General features: G+C 37.7%; 1 protein-coding gene across 3 annotated transcripts in view; it reads left to right on the forward strand.

The window, feature by feature from the left end:
* Positions 1-23,983, forward strand: part of Ac13E (Adenylyl cyclase 13E) — a 429,881-nt gene that overhangs the window by 3,398 nt on the left and 402,500 nt on the right. For 2 of the 3 annotated variants that reach the window (XM_073976990.1, XM_073976989.1), the window contains exon 1: positions 15,495-16,246. The gene's annotated coding sequence lies outside the window, so the exon portion shown is untranslated. Of the gene's footprint in view, positions 1-7,126; positions 7,198-8,393; positions 8,710-15,494; positions 16,247-23,983 lie in introns of those variants that run through there. The other variant, XM_073976991.1, reaches the window with a different exon arrangement.

Consider the following 23,983-nt stretch of genomic DNA (forward strand, 5'->3'; position numbering starts at 1 on the left):
TAATTTTCTTACAAGAGAACTTTTTCAATTTGAATTATTTTTCCTAGTAACAAATTTGTTTATATTTTTATGAAAATAGAAAAATAGTTATTCTTCCAGAGAACGAGAACGCAAATGACTTCTCAGGTATAATGATATAATGAATACATTGAAGAAGAGTGTTGATGTTGGCAGAAAACTAAAAACCTAATAGGCAAAATTTTCAAATAAAAAAATAAAAATCAGCTTGAGCCAGGCTGGGGTTCAAGTTCGTGACAAACCAAAGTGCGTTGACAAACCAAACACTCTAATTTGCCGTAAAAATTTTAGGCAAATAAAAATTCGTATTCAGTATCTTCATTCATTTTTTCAGTGTACGCATATAAATTCATAGACAAATTCGAAAACAGAACCTTCCTCATTGAATGTTCAATAGAGACTGATTTTTAATTTTGAAAATATTCAAAACAAAAACAAAAGTTCTCTTTTTAAATTGTGTGTGTGAGAAAATTGACACACACCGACAGCTCAGGTGCGCACCTTGAGCAGGCCTGCTTTAATGTAATATTCACATGATTTGACAGCTGGAGTTTGAATTGGGCCGTATCGTACAAGGCGTTGAACGAAAATTTAATCGTTAAATGTCAAATTTTTTGAATATTATTTTAATATAATTGAATATATATTTGTTAATTTTATTATTCATATGTATAGGACAAAATACATTTATAACAACGGTTGGGCATTATTTTAGAAATTTAATTTCATATTAAATTAATGTCCAATTTTTGTACAACCACTACAATAAATTGCAACTGACAAATGCTAAACAATCTTGAATAGCAAAATATTTACTAACAAGTGAAAAGGTATCAGTCGGCTTTGCTGACAGGGATATACACTCAACCTGTGCGAGTTCAAACCTTCATCAACTAAAATCCTTTTCCCCAATAATTAAGTATTAGGGAGGTTTCAGATATTGTGGCCCTTTGGGCGTATGAACTAAAGCTCCCTAATAATGCGGAGGAGGTACCTGAAGGAATGGATCGGCATACTCCATTTTGGAAGTAGATCTTAGGAGTCATTTCAGTTGGTCACCGTATAATACACACAAAATACCGCTATAAAAAGGAGCAAAAAGAGTAGCATCGTTATATTTGTCAAAATGATCTTCGAACAGATCCTGAACTGTATTTAAAAAATGTTGAACTTTTGTGGGGGAGGAACCATAAGGAGGGGGCCTATGTGGATCTTTTTCAAAGTTAAACTACAATTGGACAAAATATTAGGAGATCCAAAGTTTGGTTGATCAGTTCAAGAGTTATCGTGCTCTCGTCCAAACATACTTGGGGTCTAAAACCATTTTTTCAATGATGCACATTTTTTCCGTATGAAATTGTATATACCCTCGTTAGCATAAATGCTGAGGGTATAAAAAGTATAAAATATAATTAAAATGTGCAAATATAACACCAAATAACCCATATATTAGAGGTAATATATGTGTAACAATAATTTAAGTTATAAATTATGTAGAGAACATAGACATTTTAGCTTTATGACGTAAAAGACTTTTTATACGTTTCATACAGGTATGTGACGTTTCCGACGTTTACAACTTTACGACCGTAGAAAACCCAAAAAATCGTCAAACAGACCATCTCTGCCCACAGTCGATGTGTCTGAGGAGCCTTCCTAAACCAAAGGCGAAACATGCATGTCACACAGTGGTGATTGTGTGGGTTCGTATCGTCGGCTTTCCTTTTTCAAAAAGCATCTTGGTCAGTAAGCTCGTCTCTAACGAGAAATTAATTAAAAACCGACAAATTTACATTGGCAAAGAGAATATACAGAACATATACAGTTCCGCTCAAGAAACTTGCAGATGAAATATAAGATTGCATATATGCATTTGTATTGTATAATAGCAGACCCCAGTCGGTTCAGTAGTAGCGGAGATATAACACATTTAAAAACAGACGAGGTCGGGTCTTTAGACTCCAAAGAAGTACCTTGATTGTAGATTAATCCGTACATTTTTAAACCGATACGTGCTTTTTGCAAATATAGCGTTTTTCATGTACATTCCCTGATAATTTCAAGAACATCGGTTCAGTAGTTTTTGAAGATATACCCTCAGCCTGTGTGCATTGATACTTTATCTATGTACAATATAGATTCGAATACCGGCTACACAATCAAAATCCTTTTCTTCAATAATTATGTATTTAGGAGGTTTTAAGATGTTGTGGTCTTTTTGGACGTATGAACTTGCAGACAACAAAATATATTTGGATTGAAACTAAAAAATTGTTGATTAGTCGGTACCTGAAAGTATGGATCGACCATTGATCATTTGTTTTTGATAAATAGCGCGCCTCCAGTCATTTCGGTTGGTCACCATATAACTTACAACTTTTGGACTTTCCAGGAAGCATGGACTTTCCTACTAATATTTCTCTAACCAGGACCACAAAGAGTAGCATCGCTATGAAATTCCGAAGGATCTTAGAACAGACCTTAAACTGCAATTAAATAAAATTTTAACTTTTGTGAAGGAGGTACCCTAAAGAGAAGACCTATATATACCATTTTTGAAGTTTAACTATATTTGGACAAAATACTAGGGGATTCAAAGCTTAGGCCAAATCGGCATGTCCGTACTATCTAGTGACATGTCTTTTAAACTTTTGAGGGGGAGGTACTCGAAGGAGTGAACCGATATGGCTCACCTTTGAACTGAAACTAAGTTTGGACAAAATATTACGAAGGCCAAACATTGGACTGAATCGGCTGATCCGTTCGAAAGTTACCGCGCGCTCCAGCCACAACACATGGTGCCGTAAGAGTTATTACAGCTTTCGGGCTGTTTTCCCAATAAGTATGGACTTGACCCTGAAAAAACTTTTACCGTCGTAATTGAGGCAGCGAATGCAAGTTGCTTCAGTAAAAATCAAAGTGATTCGAGAGCAGATTTTAAAGTGAACTTATCCGAAATTTTGTGTGGGAGGTACCCGAAGCAGTGGACAAATGTAATCCATATTTGAATTTGATCAATATCTGGTAGATATATTAGGATGCGTAAAGTATGGATCAAATCGGACACTCTTTTCAAGAGTTATGGTGCACACAATTTTTCTGAACATTTTTGAACATTTGTGGGGAAGGTACCTGAAGGAGAGTACCGATATGACTTATACTTCCTTACTTAGTTCGCCCATTACAGAACATTTGTTCCATAGACCGAACTAAGAAAAGATCTCCATTCCTCTCTGTTTTTCGCTTGACTTTTCGGAATACCGCGCCTTTTCATTTCTTCATCCACTTGTATGCTCCACCGATTCTGCGTGCACCGCCATGTGGCATATATTCATACGCCTTTTAGCGGGTTCATCATCGCTCATTCTTATGATATGGCCAACACAATCGTTGCATCTCGATACGTTTAACTATATTCATGTCTTTGTATTGCTGATATAGCTCGTGGTTCATACGACGTCGATATTCACCGTCAACGCAAATCGGCCCGTAGATCTTTCGAAGAATTTTCCTCTCAAACACACCAAGCACTGCCTTATCTGCTTGCGCAAGTACCCATGCTTCGGAGCCATACATTAGCACGGGTAGTATCAGCGTTTTGTATAGTGTTATTTTTGTTTGACGAGATGTGGCTTTGTTTTTAAATTGCTTACTTAAACCATAGTAGCATCTGTTGGCCAATACAATTCTTCTTCTTATTTCATAACTGATGTTGTTTGTTGTGTTTATGGCAGTTCCGAGGTAGACGAAGTCTTTAACTACCTCAAAATTGTAGGTTCCAACTTCCACAGTTGGTCCGAGCTCTATGGACGCTTTGCGCGTCGACACCATCAATTTGGTATTTTCGCTGTTTACCGCCAGACCCACTTTCGCAGATTCTGCTTCGACCTTTCGGCCTTTGATCGGCCCATGATGTCTATATCATCAGCGTAAGCAAGTAACATGTGACTATTGGTGTAGATTGTGCCACTTCTTTTGACGTTTGCTTCTCGTATAACCTTTTCTAGCAGGATGTTGAAGAGGTCACACGAAAGGCTATCTCCTTGTCTGAAACCTCTTTTGGTACCAAACTCTTCGGAGAGGTTATTTCCTATTTTAACTGAGGACCTCGTGTCAGTTAAAGTCATTTTACAAAGCCAATATCCCTGACACGATCTTGTAGGCAATAGGGAGTAGACTTATGCCCCTATAATTAGAGCATACAGTCTTATTTCCCTTTTTGTGGACGGGGCACAGGATACTCAGATTCCAATCGTCGGGTACTCGTTCTTGCTGCCAGATGGTGCTAACTAGCTGATGAATACACCTTATTAGCGTGTCGCCTCCGGTTTTGAACAGCTCGGCTGGTAAGCCATCGGCCCCTGCTGCCTTATTATTCTTCAGCCGATTTATTGCTGTCTTTACCTCATCTTGGCTGGTCGGTATACATTCAATACCATCTTCTGGGATTGGGACTGTGGTATCTTCGTCGTCTTAGCTGCTATTGAATACCAACAGATTTGAAAAATTTTCTTTCCATATCCTGAGTACACTATCTGTATCAGTTACCAAATTGCCTTGCTGGTCTCTACAGGAGGATGTGCCTGTACCAAAGCCATCAGTTTGATGCTTGACTCTTTGGTAGAATTTTCGGACTTCATTCTGGCTCCTGTACATCTCGATTTTTTCACACTCCCGCTTTTCCATCTCTCTCTTTTTCCTGCGGAAAAGACGTCTCTCCTCTCTCCTTTTCTCCCTGTATCTCTCTCGTGCGCTGAGCGCTGCTACGGATTGTAAAGTAGTCCTATATGCCGCATTTTTATCTTCGGTGGCAGCACGACACTCCTAATCATACATGGATTCCTTGGTGGAGGTCTCTGGTATCCAAGAATGGATTTTGCGGCTGTTTGCATGGAGTGGGCAATGATTTGCCATTGCGCTGATATGTTATCGGAATGAGGAGTGCTTTGATTAAACAATTGGCTGTGGCTATCTGTTGTGATTACAGCTTACCGATGTCTAACTTTCGTGTTGTGTCTGTTCGTACTTTGTTTGCTACGTTTAAGCGGGTGCGTACTTTTGCTGCAACAACGTAGTGGTCCGAATCAATGTTTGCGCCTAGGAACGATCGTACATCCAAGATTTCTTGTTTTCTGATCTGGCGACAGCCAGGTGCCCTTATGAATATCGAGATGATTAAATCTGGTACTGCTAACTACCATGTTTTTTGCAGCTGCAAAGTCTATCAGCCTCATACCATTGTCAGATGTTTCACTGTGGAGGCTGAATTTCCCGACTGTTGGGCCAAAGATATTCTCCTTTCCAATTTTGGCACTAAAATCGCCTAGAATGGTTTTAATGTCATGGGCAGGCAACGGTCATATGTTTCTTCTAACCGCTCGTAAAATATATCTTTGGTCTGTTCGTCCTTTTCTTCAGTAAAGCTGATGTTGAAGAATTTAGCTTTTATTCGAATTGCAGCAAGTCTTTCATTCACTGGGGTGAAGCTGGATACCAGATGTTTTAGTCTCCGACTAACTACGAATCCACAAACAAACTCATGCTTTACGTCATGGCAGCTATAATACAGTGCGTCACCTTTAGGTGTTGTTGTGACGCCTTTCCCAATCCATCGTATTTCCTGTATGGCAGTAATATCGGTCTTGTATTTTTCAAGTGCGTCTGCCAATGCGAAGACTGCACCTTCTCTATAAAGAGTGAGAACATCCTAGGTGCAGATTCGCAGATCATGGTCCTTTAAACGTTTGCGGGGTTCGTCAACTTTAGAGGGGTTTGTTTTTCTTTTCTTTCGTTTTTTCATAGTAGGGTGTTTTTCTAGGGGAGGGTTACTAACCCGACGCCTAAACCCAAATTTTTAACGTTCTTATGGGTGAACGCGCGGCACATGTTAGCTCACTACCTTTAACGGGTGTTAAAGGCAGTTCCCCAGGTGACACCACGGTGAGATGAAAGAGAGACCAAGATAAATCCTGGGCTTTGTCATGTTAAAGCCGGTCTGGACCGTTCCTTGGTATCTTCCATTCCCTACGTCACCGGATTATATTCCATAAAAGAAATGTTTACCAGTGAAAAGCTTATGCACAGGGGTAGTGGTGTAGGGTATCACATGGTCGGCCCCGTCCCGACTATAGCCTTTGCTCACTTGTTTTTTTTTTGTTTTTTATCAGTGGTATAATAAAATTTAGATAAATATTATGCACCGTGGGCTTGGATGCAATTTTCGCGAGTTAATATTGAAAATCAGTTTTTATCATGATTGTAATCTTCGATTTTCTTGAATTTGTTATACCCTACACCACTATGTGGGAAGGGTATTATAAGTTGGTTTTGGCCAAAAAATTTGTAACGCATCAAAATAATCGTCGTAGACCCATACATTTATATGCCAAAATGAATGTCCGACGAGCTGAGTCGATCTGGCTAAGTATGTCTGTCCGTCCGTCTGTCCATCTAAACCTTGTAATCACGATACAGGTCGCAATTTTAATCCGATCGTCAACAAATTTTGGTTGTTGATGAATTTCTCGGAGGGGAAGAAGCCTATTTTAGTGGTTATCGGATAATATTCAGTGGTCGGAATGGGCAAAAAACTTATTTGGAGAATAAGTCAACATTTTATTTAAAAGCGAATATTTCCGCTTTTATAAGGGGTATATCAAAATTAAAACCTGCTAATGAAAGTAGAAAATATCTAGGCTAGAACTCTATATTTGTACACCCGATTGTATTTTCTATAGGCTGGTCAAGTTCGAAGATGAGATATATCGGCCACGTCTTGGTACAGACCCCATAATGGTACCTCCCGATTGTCGGCATGTTGAGGATTTTAGCTACATTTTCCCACCGACTACCTGTTATTTCACATTTGAGATTCACAGTGGTCATAACACTTCTCCAACGACAATTTTCAACATAGGTCAATTTTCTCTACCTCCCGATATTCGGTATATTGAGGATTTTAGCTATATTTCCCTACCGAAATAACAGGTAGTATTTCACATTTTAGGTTACCAGTAGTCACAAAACTTCTCCACTAAAATGTCATCATAGACCCATGTTTTGGTATAGTCCTCATATAATGGTACCTTCCGTTTATGCATATTTTTAGGACTTTAGCTACATTTTCCGAGCGTGCTACCCGTTAATTCACATATTTCTGCACAGAATTGCCATGTCGGGGTAAGTAAGCCGGATGCATACACTATGCAACACTGAAAATGCAAACAACTTATAGTAAGCATGTTTTGAAAGTACATATTTAGACTACAAAAACTCTAGTAGGGTTTTGTCCTGTCAGATCCAGATCGGATTTTATGGCCTCATCTAAACCGGGCTAAATCTACACTTTTTTGCAATTATCAGGCCTTTATTTTAGAAACGAATAGGAATTTGGCCATGCTGTCTTTAGCAATATTGTAGCCCTAAACTAGTAGAACTTATCTTTTGAAAAAAACCACATAAGAAAAACTTCATATAGGGCATCAAAATCTATAAAATATAGAAAATTTTACGTAATTGCTGAAATTCTGGTCAGTATCGGCTAAACTATTGGGAGTTGAACCAAGTAACCTTTTGCAAAAATCTTCCAAATAAAGTTCTCAACGATTCATTAGAACATTTTGAAACTCTAAAATACTTACTTCATGTTGTTTCAGCGGTACTTTGCATCATATCTTTTACACAGTTCACACCAACAGTTTATTCTCGCATTTCGGATTTCACTACATTATTGACATTTTTATTAAATCGTCGTTAAAAATGTACTGAAAATAACGGCATTTTACAACAATCACATGTTCTGAAGAGTTGTGTATTACATTCCGGGGAATATTTTTCCAAAAGAAAGTATTCAGGAAAAATTAACGGTTTTGGATATACGGTGCGAAATGTGTAAAAACTGTGGAATTTTTGCATATATTTTGAAATTTGAGGCAATAAATGTAGTTTTTCGAGTTCATTATTTCCCCAAGTATTTTATTCTTGTCCTTATCTACAAACTTGCTTCAGAGGTCAGAAGAAGATTCGCATTAGTTTCAGAGATATAACCCCGAATTTCTTTAAAAAACTAAATATTTAACCATGTTTAGATGGGGCTATAAAATCCGAGCTGGATCTGACACAACAAACTCCAACTAGGGTTTCTTGTCGTTTGGGTCTGTACTTTCAAAAAATCCTCAGTTCGAATTGTTTGCACAAGATCACCTTAAAAATGTTGCACAGTGGTATCCTTCGGATTCCAACGTTTCATAAATATTCATCGACTCGACATCTTAGATATGCAAATTCACCATTCTTCGAAAATACATTTAAATTTCATAAACTTTCTTTCGATGAGCGACGTTCTGCTTTTTGACAAACTTTTGTATAATTTCTAGCTTCATAGAAGGAGGAGGTACCACGACTACGACAACAGTACATATGTCCCTGAGATGATCCCCGATTAGCAATCAATGACCCCTTATACACACATTGGGCTTTGTCATCATGATCATCAGGATCCTGCGAAAAACTTGGCTTCCCACTATACTTTGCAGACGTACAAGGTTGTTGTGAACACGTAATGACTGAGGAGATTTTAATAACACCGAGGCTTACGAAATATACGGATGGATTGGTGTGACAGCGTCTACTTCTTCGCGGGAGGCTATTGTTACTTGTAAGGTTTCATCTTCTTCACGACCATTGGTCATGGTAAGTAGTCTTTGTTATTTTGATCTCAACGATATATAGTTTTCCGGGGAAATCGCTTCAGGATTTGTTTTTGTTTTTATACCATTTACCATAAGATTGAGGGTATAATTTGTCCTTCCATTTGTAACACATTGAAATATTCGTCGGAGACCCTATATAGTATCTAAGTCTAAATAAAAATGTCTGTGTGTCCGTCGTTTTAAATATTTATGATAAAGCTTTATAATTTGGTATAGAAGTTTCTATTACTCCTATGATCCTTGGTATTGAAATTTTTATATAGCCACCAGCGACTGAACTTCTCGGTTTTCGGTATTTTAAACGACTCTGACAGTCTTCGATGGGGTATAAAAATTTCCACCTGAAATTCGTGGGTATAGGTCATATAGCCCCCATAGAATGTTATCTACCGATTCTCAGTGTTTTGAAGTTTGTGGCCTCAATATCTCACCAAAGTGCTTTAAATTTGTTATTTAGTTTTGTTTGGGGCTACAAAACTTTCTGCCAGCAATTTGTCGGTATAGGTCCACTTCTTCATAAGTCCCCAGAGAAGGTCTCTCCCGATTTTCGATTGATTGCTAATCGAGGGTCATCTCGAAATATTCTCTTTTCAGATGACGTGGATCAGGTGCAATGTACGGTTCGGACAGTCGGCCCTGCATAATGGCATCAAAGACATCTGATGAGGGGACTTGAGGACCTTGTTCCCACCTCTCAGGCTGTCGCAGATAGCTGTGTCATGCGCGGACGACATGAACATCCTGTCGAATGTGACCCCTATAATTTTTGGTTGGAAATCTGTTCATGTGGTGAACAAAGTGGCCGTAGATTTAGTGGCGTATATTTGCATATTCCCCGCCGGGAAAAAGATAAGTTAACTATGAGTTCAGCCTTTCACAAATGATATCAGTGAAGGTACCTGACACAAAGATCGTACAATCATAAGTATATGTTACTATCTCAATGTCGTCTGGAATGGGGCGGAATACAGGAGTGGTAGAAGTTCAACAGTTTCGGAGATGGAAAACTCCCTGTTTCACTCTATGGGGCTTGGACTTCTGGAGTATCCAACGCTGTGTTGTGGAGGACTAAAGCCTCAAGGGTCTTTGCTACGGGCGACAAAAGCGAAATCGCTCTGTACTATTCACCTTTGCTGTAGCATCCTTGCATGATTTCAGTAGGTCCCGCTACAAGCATATCCATTTTCCAGACTTCGGCAACGATGTGAGTGGCTAGCGATAGGTTGATAACTTTAGTGAGATACTCGACTCCCGGCACGCTTTAAATGATTTAGCGTTCCTGATGACAATCGAAACATCATAAATTGTATTCCATTGTGATTCATCCTCGGCAGGAGGAGATCTAATGCGAAATAGTACTCTTCTTTTGGCCCTGCCAATCCCGAGGCGCTTACTGTCGATTGAAATAACTTGCGCACCTCTTAGGATCAGTCAGAGTAACGCCGCCAAATGTGATTAAGGTTCTATTTTCCTTCTTTCAAGAGTTCGATACCGACGCCCATAATTTACTTATTCCAGCTCCAATGTTGCAACTCTTCAATGATTTAACCACTTCTTCCGCTTATGCTCACCGACCAACCCGCTAACTTCCAGTGTCAGCTCCATGACTCTGGGGTCACTGGGTTTGGCACGACGAAGCTCATCACGCTCATTGGCTTATCCCGCCGCTATTGCTGGGAAGTTTGGTCTTATTTCGGGTGTTCGACCAGCAGGTATATGACGAGCTGCTACAGCAGTGATGATGTCTCGGAACATTCTGTCCGCTACCCGAACATCAGAAGGATTGGACAGATCTCTGAATCTGTGATTAGAGAACTCTCTGAAACTTGGTCAATTATCTGATGAAAGTGTGGTGTTCAAGAGTGATAATTATGGGGAGATGATCTGATCTGAGAAAAACGACGAGTTGCCAGATGACGTCATTTGTAAGGCCAGGTGACACGATGGTTATATTGGGTGACCTGTGACACTCTCCGCGAATTCTAGTAGGGGCGACCTCATTGACCGTGAAAACAGGCAGAACTGTCAATCTGCTCAGTGAGCACTATACGCCTCTGATCGTTTACGAGAACTGATTGCCACAACTTATGATGAGCATTAAAGTCCGACTGATCCCGACCATATATAATTTTCAGCGGAAATCCCTCCCGAGTTAGAGTCTTAAAGTCTGAAATCGCTTAAAGAAGGCCGGCTACTTAAAGGAAATTGACTTCTGCAAGGCGAAACATTTCGGAAAAAGTAAAGGGCAAGTATTGACGAGAGGTGCCCCCAAACGACACTTGTTTCTATTAAATTGCGGGAAGCTCTTGTTATACCCTCCACCATGAATTGTAATGAAGTAAAATGAAACAATTAGTTTCCTTTTGTTTAAGACGAAGGCTAACTACCGAATTTCAGTAATTTCGGTAAAACAATGTGGCTAACCTTCAAAATACTGAAATTTGGGAGTTACCTTTCTATAGGGGCTATATCAAAACGTCGATATATACCGAAAAATTTCTGACAGAAAATTTTTAGACTCACAGAAGACTAAATACCAAATTTCCGATATTTCGGTAAGATAATGTGCCAAAAACCTTCAAAATACCAAAAATCAAGAGGTACGCTTCTATGGCGGATATAGATAGACGTAGACCTATACTTATAATTAACTTCTGCAATATTTTATAACACCAAGGAGGACTAAGTAACACATTTCAGTCATTTCGGTGGGAAATTGACGTCACAAACTTCAAAACTACAAAAATCGGAAGGAACCGTTATATGGGAGTTATATGAAGGCGTGGACCTATAACGACAAATTTCTGGGGGAAAGTTGTATGCATCCAACGAAGACTAAGTACCAAATCCATTTCCATTGAATATTGTCGCCACAACCTTCAAAATACCGAAAATCGGAAGGTACCGTTCTATGGGGGCTATAGAAAAACGTGGACCTTTAACGACAAATTTAGGGGGGGGGGGGACATGTTGAATACCCCCAACGAAGACCTAACACCAATATTCAGCCATTTCCAAGGAATGTTGAGGCCGCAACCTTCAAAATACTGAAAATCGGGAGGTACCGTTCTATGGGGGGTAATGAAGGCTTGACCCTATACCGACAAATTTCATATGGAAAGTTTTATACCTCAAACGAATACCAAATTTCAGTCATTTCGGTGAACTATTGTGACCACAATCAACAAAATAGCGAATATCGGAAAGTTTCGTTCTATGGGGGCTATATGGAGGTGTGGACCTATACCGACAAGTTTCATATGGAAAGTTGTATACCTCAAACGAAGACTAAGTACCAAATTTCAACCATTTCGGAGGAATATTGTGGCCACAACCTTCAAAATACGGAATATTGGGAAATTCCGTTCTATGGGGGCTATATGAAGGCGTGCACCTGTACCGACAAATTTCTGGGGGAAAGTTGTATGCACCCAACGAAGACCACGTACCATATTCCAGCCATTTCGGTGTGATAATGACGCTATAACCTTCAAAATACCGAAAATCGGATGGTACCGTTCTACGGGGGCTGTAGAAAGCCGTGGACCTTTACCGACAAATTTAGGGGGGGGGGGGGTCAAGTTGAATACCCCCACGAAGACTTAATACCAATATTTAGCAATTTCGGAGGAATGTTGAGGCCACAACCTTCAAAATACTGAAAATCGGGAGCTACCGTTCTATGTGGACTATATGAAGGCCTGGACCTATACCGACAAATTTCATATGGAAAGTTTTATACCTCAAACGGAGGCCAAATACCAAATTTCAGTCTTTTCCGTGGACTATTGTGGCCACAACCTACAAAATAGCGAATATCGGGAAGTTTCGTTCCATGGGGGCTATATGAAGGCGTGAACCTATACCGACAAATTTCTGGGGGAAATTTGTATGCACCCAACGAAGACTAAGTACCATACTCCAGCCATTTCTGTGTTATAATGAGGCTAAAACCTTCAAAATACCGAAAATCGGGTGGTACCGTTCTATGGGGGCTATAGAAAGGCGTGGACTTTTACCGACAAATTTAGGGGGGCAAGTTGAATACCCCCAACGAAGACTTAATTCCAATATTCAGCAATTTCGGAGGAATGTTGAGGCCACAACCTTCAAAATACTGAAAATCGGGAGCTACCGTTCTATGTGGACTATATGAAGGCCTGGACCTATACCGACAAATTTCATATGGAAAGTTTTATACCTCAAACGGAGGCCAAATACCAAATTTCAGTCTTTTCAGTGGACTATTGTGGCCACAACCTACAAAATAGCGAATATTGGGAAGTTTCGTTCTATGGGGGCTATATGAAGGCGTGAACCTATACCGACAAATTTCTGGGGGAAATTTGTATGCACCCAACGAAGACTAAGTACCATATTCGAGCCATTTCTGTGTTATAATGAGGCTAAAACCTTCAAAATACCGAAAATCGGGTGGTACCGTTCTATGGGGGCTATAGAAAGGCGTGGACTTTTACAGACAAATTTAGGGGGGCAAGTTGAATACCCCCAACGAAGACTTAATATCAATATTTAGCAATTTCGGAGGAATGTCGAGGCCACAACCTTCAAAATACTGAAAATCGGGAGGTATCGTTCTATGGGGACTATATTAGGGCCTGGACCTATACCGACAAATTTCATATGGAAAGTTTTATATCTCAAACGAAGGCCAAATACCAAATTTCAGTCTTTTTAGTGGACTATTGTGGCCACAACCTACAAAATACCGAATATCGTGAGGTACCGTTCTATGGGGGCTATATGAAGGGGTGGACCTATACCGACAAATTTCGTATGGAAAGTTTTATACCTTAAACGAAACTATATACCACATTTCAGCCATTTCGGAGGAATATTGTGGCCACTACCTTCAAATACCGAAAATCGTGAGGTACCGTTCTATGGGGGCTATATGAAGGTGTAAACCTATACCGACAAACTTCTGGGGGAAAGTTGTATACACCTAACGAAGACTAAATACAAAATTCCAGCCATTTCGGTGCGATAATGAGTCTAAAACCTTCAAACGAAAATCGGAAGCTACCGGAAGGCGTGGACTTTTGCCGACAAATTTAGGGGTGCAAGTTGAATACCCTCAACGAAGACTTAATACCAATATTCAGCAATTTCGGAGGAATGTCGAGGCCACAACCTTCAAAATACTTAAAATCGGGAGGTATCGTTCTATGGGGACTATATGAGGGCCTGGACCTATACCGACAGATTTTATATGTTTTATACCTCAAACCAAGACCTAATACCAAATTTCAGTCATTTCGGTGGACTATTGTGGCCACAACCTACAAAATACCGAAAAGCGTGAGGTTCCCTTTTTATGGGGGCTATATAAAGGCATGACCCTATACCGACAAATTTCTTATGGAAAGTTTTATACCTCAATCCAAGACCTAATTCCAAATTTCAGTCATTTCGGTGGACTATTGTGGCCACAACCTTCAAAATACCGAATATCGGGAAGTTCCGTTCTATGGGAACTTTATGAAGGCGTGGACCTATACCTACAAATTTCTGGGGGAAAGTTTTATGCACCCAACGAAGACTACGTACCAAATTCCAACCATTTCGGTGTGATAATGAGGATAAAACCTTTAAAATACCGAAAATCGGAAGGTACCGCTCTAAAGGGGCTATAGAAAGGCGTGGACTTTTACCGACAAATTTAGGAGGCCAAGTTGAATACCCCCAACGAAGACTTAATATCAATATTTAGCAATTTCGGAAGAATGTCGAGGCCACAACCTTCAAAATACTGAAAATCGGGAGGTATCGTTCTATGGGGACTATATGAGGGCCTGGACCTATACCGACAAATTTCATATGGAAAGTTTTATATCTCAAACGAAGGCCAAATACCAAATTTCAGTCTTTTCGGTGGACTATTGTGGCCACAACCTACAAAATACCGAAAATCGGGAGGTACCGTTCTATGAGATCTATATGAAGGCGTAGACCTATACCGACAAACTTCTGGGGGAAGTTGTATGCACCCAACGAAGACTAAGTACAAAATTCCAGCCATTTCGGTGCGATAATGAGGCTAAAACCTTCAAAATACCGAAAATCGGGTGGTACCGTTCTATGGGGGCTATATGGAGGCGTGAACATATACCGACAAATTTCGTATTGAAAGTTTTGTGCCGTAAACGAAGACTAAATACCAAATTTCAGCCATTTCGGAAGAATATTGTGGCCACTACCTTCAAAATACCGAAAATCGTGAGGTACCATTCTATGGGGGCTATATGAAGGCGTGGACCTTTACCGACAAATTTCTGGGGGAAAGTTGTATGCACGCAACGAAGACTAAGTACCATATTCCAGCCATTTCTGTGTGAGAATGAGGCTAAAACCTTCAAAATACCGAAAATCGGGAGGTACTGTTCTATGGGGTCAATATCAAAACGTGGACCGATATACATAGCTCATTTGCAATACCAAACATCCTAGAAGTAATACAAACTTCTATACAAAATTACAACGCTCTTCCTTAAAAATTGCAAGCTGTATCTTGATTTCAAAAGACGGACGGACATACGGACATGGTTATATCGACACAGAATTTTACCCTGATCAAGAATATATACTTTATAGGGTCTCCGATGAATATTTCTTTGTGTTACAAACGGAATGACAAATTTAATTATACTCTCCATATTATGGTGGAGGGTATAATATTTTTTTACTAATTTTTGGTCGAAAGTGCCCAAATTATTAAACCAAAGTTCCATTGATTATTCAAAGCACAGCAACAGTTTCGAACCCCCCACGATATTTGCAAGCCCCAACCAACTCCAACATTAGCCCCAACAATAACAAAACACTAACGAACATCAAACATGTTGTGTTATGTTCGTTAACAAACACGTTCGTTGGATACTACTACGCTGAATGGAAGCGAAGCATGGTGGAGAACAAACCGAATTTGGAGTAATACGACGAGAACAAACATTAACAAAAGGAATGATGGAAACAAGACAAACCCCACAATAACGAAGCACAACGACGCGACTAAGCAGGCAGACAAAACACAAAAACACCAAACAAGATTTAGTTTTGATTTGAACGTGTTGTCTGTCGTGTGTTGTGTTCGGTAATAAAGATGAGAACGGATTAAAAACGGCGTTGCATTTTCGAAGTTAAAGAAAAAAAAAAAAAAAACAGGAATAAAATGTAAAACAAAAAATAAATTAAGAATATTTTTAAATATAATTAAAAATTTGTGTGTGAATAAATAATAACGAAACGAATATTTCAAATATTGCTGTTAAATCGTGTGTTTTTAAACGTGATATTGTTGTTGTGGTTTTCTTTGATTTGTCATTTGTGTGTGACCCCAGTGTATTATGTGTGTTTCTTCCTCCCTCTTTGATGTTGAATATTTAATCAATTTGTTTCATTAAAAATTAAAACCAATTAAATGTAAATTTTTTGAATAAAATAAATGTCAGTCTAATTAATCAATGGGAATTTAATACCAACAAATACAACAAAAAGTAAGCAAATATTATAACAAAAACAAGTCGAAAAAACATGAAAATTATGACAAAACAAATATGCCCTGTCAATTTCGTAAATTATGTGAACAAAACAAAAGAGAAAAAAACACATCCAGAGAAAAAGTGAAGCAAAACAAAACGAAGATCTGGTGGAGATTTATTGTGGCATTCGGTCATTTCGGATTTTTGTTTTTTGTGTGGATCCATCATCATTAGTGAATTTTGAATAGATGAGGAAGAAGTTCGAATTGAATTGGATATGTGAGATTACGAGTGTAAGCATAAAACCCAATAAAAACAACAACAACATCAAAGCAGAAGTCATGCACTCACTGTGAAAATATCGAAAATACCCAAGTTCTCGTTTTGTTTGTTGTATTTTGGGGTTTCCCTTTCGCTGCAGTTTTGTTGTTGTTATTGTCATAGTTGTTTCAGCAGCAGCCTGTTTGTATTATGATGATTTTTGTTGTTGTTGTTGCTGTACTTCTTTTGTTGATGTTGTCAATTTCCCTTCTCGCTGCCATTGTTTTCTTAATGCCGTCGCGGCCACACACAGTGGGTGGGAAAATAACAAGACCAGTACCCTAAAATTCATAAAGAAACAAGTGAAAATCAAGTGACCCGCCCTTAGTGTTGAATTTAAAATCCCATTAATTATGTGGTTTTAGATATCAACAATAGATTTATGGTCCACTGAGAAAATATTGTTTGTATTTTAAATAACCAGAAATTAACACAAAAAATATATCGGAAACTATTCATGGGAACAAATCATACAAGAATTAACATAGTGCGCAAAAAATGTTTAGATTGTAGTAAATTTATTACGATTTTAGACAAATTAAAAAAAAAAACAAAACAGAGCAGTTGAGCAATGATACTAATTAAGTCCCGGTCCACACTAAGAGTAATTTTACTGAAATTTTGACATGCAAGTAGAAGAAAATGTAAAATAAAACGGTCTGATTGTTTCATACGAATATTGCAACAAAGCAAAATTGCAGAGCCCACGAAAGCGTGTACACTAATTTCTTAAAATTATGTGCTATTCCAAAATTTCATGTTAAAATTTCATTGAAATTACTCTAGTGTGGACCGAGAAATTCTGCCATGATAAATATATACATTTTACCGGCACTTATTTCATGATCTAAAACCAAACTGGGGCACTTTAAAAACCATCAGTTGTGCCAGTAGTGAACTAAGAAAATAACAGTTTTGAAACGATACTAGTTTAGCTACAAGCGTCGGATCGGTTTCATCGGATCCAGAAAAAAGTAGAAAAGTATCAGTCGGCTTGGTCGGCAGAGATATATTCTCAGCCTCGGACCTAAAGAAAAGAAGTAACACACAGTACTTCTGACGTCTATATAATACGATGTACAACGTTTGGACCAAATCGTGGGTTATCCTACGTATTACCCAGTTTAGTTGGTGCCGGAAGGATTTTTCGTACCTTTTGGGGCATTATCTCAAGAAGTAAGGTCGCGCCCCTGAAAAAACATGTACCGTCGTAATGGGGGCAGCGTATACAAGTTGTTACAAAAAGAAGCAAAATGATTTGAGAGACGGCCTTAAACTGCACTTTTCACAAATTTTGTACTCGAAGAAGTGGACCTATATAGTCCATATTCGAACCTGACCTAAAGATATTACGATACGAATAGTATGGACCAAATCGGTTACTCTCTTTGAGAATTATTGTGCGCACAATTTTCCGAACATTTGTAAACTTTTGTGGGGAGGTGGGTGGAGTAGTGTGGACCGATATGATCTATCTTTAAACTTAAACTAAGTTTGGACAACATATTATGAACGCCAAATATTAGAGCGTATCGGCTGAACCGTTCGCGCGATATCTCTGCGCTCCAACCACTGCACATGGTGCCATAGGTTTTTTAAAAACTTTCGGACTATTTTTCAGTAAGTATGGACTTGCCACTGATAAAACTTGCACCGTCGTAATGTGGGCAGCGAATACAAATTTTTTCAACAAAAATCAAAGCGATTTAAGAGCAGGTCCTAAACTGAATTTTTCCGAACTTAAACTATGTTTGGATAAAATATTACTGACGCCAAATTCTGGACCAAATCGGTTCATCCGTTCGAGAGTTATCGTGCGCACCAACCAGACAGACAGACGGACGGACATTGCTAAACCGACTCCAAATTGTCTGAAGAACATTTCGTCCAAACATACTTGGGGTCTAAAACCATTATTTCGATGAGGCACATTTTGCCCCTATAAAAATGTATATACCCTCGTTAGCATAAATGTTGAAATTGGACATATGTACATAGCGTGTTTGGTGTATATGGAAGCTATTTCCAAATCTGAACCGATTTCAATATAATTTGCAAATTTCCAAACTTCAATGATGTTTGACGGGTTTGATGCACCAAACACAGCGTCGGACAAAACTAAAACGCCCCCTTAGTACATTTTTATACCCTCCACCATAATATGGAGGGTATAATTACATTTGTCATTCCGTTTGTAGCACATAGAAATATTCATTGGAGACCCTATAAAGTATACATATAGCCCCCATAAAAAGGTACCTGCCGATATTCAGTATTTTGAACGTTGTGGCCTCAATATTCATCTGATGTGGCTGATAATTGGTATTTAGTCTTCCTTAAGAGTATAAAACTTTGCACAAGAAAAGTACCATCCGATTTTGGGTATTTTGAAGTTTGCGGCCACAATAACCCCCCCGAATTCATCGGTATAGGTCCACGCCTTCATATAGCCTCCATAGAACGGTACCTCCCGATTTAGGGTATTTTGCATGCTGTGTGTGAAAAGGCTGCAATTTGGTATTTAGACTTCGTTGGGGGTGTGAAACTTTCCACCTGAAATGTGAAGTTACATGTCCACGCCTTAATATAGCCCCCATAGAGCGGTACCTACCGATTTTCGGTATTTTGTGGCCACAACAACAAATCGAAATGACTGACATTTGGTATTTAGTCTATGTTGGAGGTAAAAACCTTTCCTACAGAAATTCGTGAGTATAGGTCGATGTTTCGATATAGACCCCATAGAACGGTACTCCCGATTTTCGTAATTCAAAAGCTTGTGACGTCAATATCCCGCCGAAATTACTGAAATTTGTCAATTTGTCTTCCATAGGGTTATAACATATTCCAGAAGAGAATTATCCGTATAGGTCCACGTCTTCCTAGATATATCGCCCATAGAAGCGTACCTGATTATCGCTATTTTTAATGTTTAAGTCACAATATCTTCCAGAAATATCGGAAATTTGATATTTAGTCATTTTTGAGTCTTAAAAACTTTCCGCAAGATATTATTCGGTATAGATCGACATTTTAGTTGGTACAGGCCCCATAGAACGGTACCTCCGAATTTCGGTATTTTGAAGCTTAGCTACATTGTTTTACCGAAATTGCTGAAATTTAGTGTTTAATCTTCTTTATAAACGAAAGGAAACTAATTGTTCCATTTTACTTCAATAGAACTCGTGGTGGAGGGTTCTGCCTGGCCGAACTTAACGCCGTTCTTACTTGGTTTTAAAATAATATTTTTTTAAGAAAACAAAGATGTATTTTTTTTATTTTTCTTTTTACTTGTTTATATCTTTGTGTTTTGTTTTTTTTTTTTTAATAATAAACACTTACTTAAGGGATTCTGAATTTAATAAAAAAGTTAAAATTAAAAAAAAAATATTTTGATTTTTGAGTTAATCACCTAACAGGGGATTAGGTAGTAACTTCTGTCGAATTTGTTTGGAACCACTCTTTAATTATGTTTTGGCTCGTTATCTTCCTGTAATGTCCATCTAAGTGGAATATCTTCTTCAGCATAAGGTAACATCAAGCCTTTTAATACTTTTTGCGATACTTGAAAAGATCCAGAATTCCATCAATTTTATAAATTGGTCCAATCCCTTGCCTCTAAAAGAAAACCCCAATCCGCAAAAACTTCCCAGGTGTAAGCACCTTTCATTTAAAGATAGTTCAGGCGCACCGTGATAAACAATCTATAAAAAAACAAAGAAGTAAAACAAAGTTTTAAAAAAAATTTGAGTGTGTTCTAAAAGTAAAAAAATGCAACGTGATAAACAATGTATAAAAATACAAAAAATGCAAAAAAACAAATTGTAAAAAAACTTCAAAAAAATTTTTGAATTCTTCTAAAATTAAAAAAAAAATCTCCTTGTGTTTTCATACAACTCATAAAAATTCGCATATATTTAAAAATAGTAATTTTTTTTAAAAAAACTTTAATTATTATGGGAAACGGTAAGGAAAAACGCACATACAGTGCCCGAAATAAACATAGGTTCACATGTAAATTTCTAATTTTTTTCATAATTCAGATGAATTTTATAGGATTTTATAATTTTGTATTATGGAGTTAGGCACTCCCCATGATATCAATATATCAATTATTTGATTTTGCGACAAAATAAAAATGTGTAAAATTTTAAATTTTTTCCCCTTATTTTTGGTGCGAAATAATGATAGGTTCAGGGCAACTATTGGGGATTTACACGTATAAATTTGGGGAAAACTTTTTACAAATCGTTGTTTTTTTTAGATCGCCAATGTCCAACGAGTAATTTAGTGTAGAAGTTGTACCCGAATTATTTACAAAATACAGATTTGTTCAACACTTTACAGCAATTTTCAAGAAATAATTTTTTAACGTGGGAGAGGAGGTGAATCTGTAGTTGTCAGAGGCAAGGATCATTTCAATTTGCATGAAAAGAGTGCCAATCGAAAAACTAAATCCAGTTTTTTAAAAAGTTTCATCAATTGGGCGCAAATTTGAACGTCAAAAAAGTCTGGAGGGTTCTCCAACACCACTTTGACGGCAAGAATCGCATATTTTTTCCATTTATTGGAGTTTAAATAATTTTACATCTCAAAACAACAGTCAGCTTGGTCTTCAGGTATCGAAAATGCGATGTAAACAAACGTTAGTAAGCTCAAATCGTCCTAGGAAGAATACAAAAATTGTCAAGTAAAACTGCAACCGAGCCCAAAAAAGAAAACCGCCAGATTTCGACTACAAATTCTGTGAACTATCATGCAAAATGGCTAGAATGTTTTTTTTTATTACTCAAACAATTTCCCATCCATTTTTCATAAACATTTTTACCTAAACCTACATCTGTTCTTCTTCAGGCTCGATTGCTGTTTTAGTTGAATATTTTTGTGTCCGTCCTAGGACGATTCGAGCTTACTAACGTTTGTTTACATCGCATTTTTGATACCTGAAGATCAAGTTGACTTTTTTTTGAGATGCTAAATTATTTAAACTCCAATAAATGAAAAAATAAGCGATTCTTGCCGTCAAAGTGGTGTTGGAGAACCCTCCAGACTTTTTTGACGTTCAAATTTGCGCCCAATTTATGAAACTTTTTAAAAAACTGGATTTAGTTTTTCGATTGGTACTCTTTTCATGCAAATTGAAATGATCCTTGCCTCTGACAACCAAAGATTCACCTCCTCTCCCAAGTTAAAAAATTATTTCTTGAAAATTGCTGTAAAGTGTTGAACAAATCTGCATTTTGAAAATAATTCGGGGACAACTTCTAAACTTAATTACTCGTTGGACAATGGCGATCTAAAAAAACAACGATTTGTCAAAAGTTTTCCCCAAATTTATACGTGTAAATCTCCAATAATTGCCCTGAACCTATCATTATTTCGCACCAAAAATAAGGAAAAATTTTTTTAAATTTTTATTTTGTCGCAAAACCAAATAATTAATATATTGACATCATGGGGAATGCCCAACTCCATCATACAAAATTATAAAATCCTATAAAAGTCATTTGAATTATGAAAAAATTACAAATTTACATGTGAACCTATATTTATTTCGGGCACTGTATTACCCATGTCATTTCAATAAATTTAAAAAATGCAAACAGTTTACCAGTTCTTTGTGGTGGCTTAACAAATAATCCTACAAACAATTTTGAAAATCGGGTCAGATATTAATTTTGGATATATAAAGGGCCCTTGTAAACTTTGAGGCCCCAGTGGCACGTGTTAACATATTCTGATTGAGCTCAAACTTTGGCAATCTTAATTTTTAACATGACTAAACATTTTAGGAGGTTGCCGCATAAAAAATCCAACATCGATTTTTTAAAACCACTCTAATCATCAGAATTATTTTCACCCGAATTTCCACAATGATAATACCATTGTAGGGGGTCTAAACTAAAACTTTGTCCTTTATTGATAATTTTTGGTACAAAGGGTTTATACCTTCTAAGTAGTCAATGTAAAATTACAGCCGAAACGGCTTACAAATGTGGCTACAAATCGTTTCAAAATATCGCTAAAGATGACTGTCGATGGTAGTTGAAATATTGCAAATAAAAATATAAATCTTTATAAATAAAAATCAAATGTCGATCGTTGGTAATGGCATCACTTGAGAACGGCTCTATCGATTTTGGATAATTCATTTTGTGAAATGTTCGCCATAACCTGACTTAGGTGCTTATGCAAAGAACATTTGACTTCGCCCACTTTTTCAATTTTCAAGTTTTATCTTTTCTACAAAAACTACTGAACCGATTTTTCTGAAATTGTCAGGGAATTTACAGGGATGGCCCCCGGTTAAAATAAGCTACAAATTTTGTTGAATTTCGGAGGGTGCGGAGTACTTCCCCTATACCCTATTTCTTTAAAAAAAAAACTCTATTTTTTAATATTGGCGTAGAAATTAATTTGCGAGACAATTGTGGTTGTGTCTCCGACCTAAACTACTTTTTGATGACCAAAAGACTTGAACACTCCCACTTTTTAAAATATGTTACATCTACAAAACTACTGAACCGATTTTCCTGAAATTTTCAGGGAATGTACAGGGATGGCTCCGGTGAAAATAAGACGCATATTTAAAAAAAACATATTTTTAAGAATAAAAATCAAATGCCGTTTTTATGGAAAAAAATTTACCACGCCCACTTTTTTAAATTTTCAGCAAAAACCGATTTCTATCAAATATACAACAGCAAAAGCTCAATGTCTGCCGTCGTTATGTATATTTTATGTATATGTATAAGCCAAACTTATGATAATATCGGTTTCCGCACAAACTTTGGGAGGAAATGGAGTTGTGTGTGTGTAGGTTAGGCCGGGGCGATTTGTGTGGAAGGAAAAAAACCTTAATAGGGATTGAACTGAGCAAAAAAGTCTACTGGACCATATGTCTACGATGAAAATCGAGCCTCCCTATTTTGACTTTAAGTTTTTTATCTACGTTATTTTGACATCTTCGCATATAACAGCCAAGACCAAAACTGTCTGAAAAAACGTTCCAATGCTTTTGCTATGTATTAGAGAGTTCCTAATTTCTGTCTTGGCTACAATTTTTGTCTTTGCTTTGGCTCGAAAATCTCAATGGTTTGGCTGTTATATGCGAAGATGTCAAAATAACGTAGATAAAAAACTTAAAGTCAAAATCGGGAGGCTCGATTTTCATCGTAGACATATGGTCCAGTAGACTAGTTTGCTCAGTTCAATCCCAGGAATCAGAATCGCGAAGGGCCCATTAAGGTTTTCAAATCGCCCCGGCCTAGAGTAGGTACATATGTATTTGGAGCCAAAATACCGGACCACACCCACTTTTTTAAATATGTTATATCTTGAAACTGATGACCACACCCACTGTTTTCAATGTATTATTTTTCCAAAACTGCTGAACCTAATTTCATGCAATTTTCACAAAATGTTTAGGAA

The sequence above is a fragment of the Musca autumnalis genome, unplaced genomic scaffold (assembly GCF_047663935.1).
Source record: "Musca autumnalis isolate F117 unplaced genomic scaffold, ASM4766393v1 scaffold_3, whole genome shotgun sequence".
In the NCBI taxonomy this organism is placed as follows: Eukaryota; Metazoa; Arthropoda; class Insecta; order Diptera; family Muscidae; genus Musca; species Musca autumnalis.